The sequence below is a fragment of the Mytilus californianus genome, unplaced genomic scaffold (assembly GCF_021869535.1).
Source record: "Mytilus californianus isolate M0D057914Y unplaced genomic scaffold, xbMytCali1.0.p SCAF_6, whole genome shotgun sequence".
NCBI classification, from domain to species: Eukaryota; Metazoa; Mollusca; class Bivalvia; order Mytilida; family Mytilidae; genus Mytilus; species Mytilus californianus.
Window position 1 is genome coordinate 67,419,250 of NW_026262712.1, and position 2,219 is coordinate 67,421,468.

General features: G+C 31.9%; 1 long non-coding RNA gene across 1 annotated transcript; it reads left to right on the plus strand.

The window, feature by feature from the left end:
* The first annotated feature begins 553 nt into the window (after positions 1-553).
* On the plus strand, positions 554-1,970 carry LOC127705126 (uncharacterized). Its single transcript, XR_007983700.1, has 3 exons — positions 554-945; positions 1,467-1,548; positions 1,808-1,970. It is a non-coding gene; the product is annotated as an uncharacterized LOC127705126 (long non-coding RNA).
* The last annotated feature ends 249 nt before the right edge of the window (positions 1,971-2,219 follow it).

A 2,219-nucleotide genomic window follows, 5' to 3' on the forward strand; every position in this document is an offset into this window, starting at 1 on the left:
TTTTCCTTGTAGTCGTTCAACAAAATAGTAAGAAATGAGGGAACAACGATCGATCCCTACTATGAAACAATGCAATTTTAAGAATAATTATCGTGTTGTTTTGCTGGATCCTCATCCTTGTATTGCGGAATAAAACGTTACAATTTTATTGTTTAAAAATCATCTCAGCATTATCAAACAAACCCAAACAGGTAACTATAATGAATGATTATCTGTGCTTTTGAGATGGTCCCCACTATGCCTGTAGTGTTATTAGTATTTAACATCAGCGTCAAAATCGAATTGACTTTCCTAACACGTCTATTTGAACTAGTGTCTACTTTCTCTCTCTTCTGAGTATAAAGGAATGGAAAAGATATTAGCAGAAATACCATGATCTTATAAATATAAGGCAATCGACAACCTTGAAATATTTTGATTTACTAAAAAATATAAAGTGTGACCTGGCTATTTCACAAAAACACGCTCCGCTAAAAAGGGAATTTGATTGCTGTTTGCTATAGGTCCAGTGGCAAATATTTCATGCATGTTCAGGACGAGAACAACACTGTAAAAATTGTGCTTAGAATTTAAACGTGTTGCAAGACTTATGTGCTTAGGAAAGTGTTTAATTTCTAAACATAAAAAAATAAACATGTTTTGGCTCTCAGCACTTCGCAATAAACATGTTTTGGCTCTCAGCACTTTTCAATAAACATGTTGCTGTGCTAAACATGTTTAGCTACTTGGTCAAGTATATAAAGCTAAACGTGTTTAAGTTCTAAGCACTTTCAATATTTAGACACTTTCCTAAACACGTTTAGAATTACAACACATTTAGGCCGAATACGGCATTCATATCACGTGCTAATTTTTGAGCGGGAAGAAGAAACAAAGAACCCGAAGTCAAAGGCCATGCTGTTTACTTCTGACCATAACTGACCGTAACTTGACTGTTTCAGAAAGGTAAGGAGTTATGATTATACTGTCTTTTATTTTGTACTGCCAATTTTAAATGATTATTGACAGTTATAAGCATTATTTACAAGTACGCTACCGTATAGTCAATGCAGGAGAGAAAAGGGGGTACCATCCCACGAAACAAGTGCTTGTAAGAGCTTTAAGTGTTCAAACTATCTTGTGTATAGATGATAAGAGTTGTTTAATGTTCTATCATGCAAGTTTGCATTTATTTTTTTATTTATATATGTTCTTGGAAAGGAGTTTGTGGGGATAATTTTCGTTCGGTACTCCTCGGCAAATTATAATGGAACATGAAGGGTAGCGGAATCTGCCGAGTCTTATCAGGATGAGGTGCATCATTCGCAAATCCAGTGTCATATCGAGTTCATTGATTTCGTAAGCACTTCCGATATGCACAATCAACATTTCCTCAAAATAAATAGAAAGATGCTTGTTTATTTCAATAGTTATAAGCGGTTGTGATTTTTTTTATAATTTTATTGATATGTATTGTTTTATTCTAGATGAGAGAAGTGCAGAGGAAATCATCATCTGTCTTGGCATGCTAAAAGAGGAGATAAAGAACAGTAGCAAATATGCTGCTAGGTAAGAATCAAAAAGTGTATTTGATTTTAAAAATGCCAATATATATTTGATCAAATGAATAATATTAAGCATGAAAAGAAGTTTTATATTAAAAATATCATCAATTGATTCATCAGTAAATTTATGTTTTTATACCACGGTCCTAATGTTGTTATCTGGATCTTAAATCATGCTTTTACTTTTTGGTGTTGTAGTTCGTATTCTTATATTTTTAGATTAATTCTACTTAGTTGCTTATCAATATTTTTCTATATTTCAGGCCATTGACCAGCAGTTGGGTACTAAGAAAGGAGAAGCTCTTATTGAACTGTAAAATGAAAACAGGACATTTTGAAATTGTTTTGTTGTAGGGATGGGGTACAAGTAGAAGATTGGTCAATATTATGTACATGTACCTTGATATGAATTTATTTTTGATTGTGTTTAATGATAAACTGGAAATAAATGATAACATAAATTCCTTTGTTTTATATGTTGTAATTTTGTTTTTAAAGCTAGAATTAGTATAATGATAATTTCATTTCAAAGGTTCTAGACTGTTTTACGAATATTTGAAATGAAGAAAAAATGCAATAGTCGAATGACGTGAATTGAATTAAAGAAAAAACTCATTGAGATTGAAAAGGTATTGGTCACATTCAATTTTGATATGGAAATTCCAGTTTCTTAGT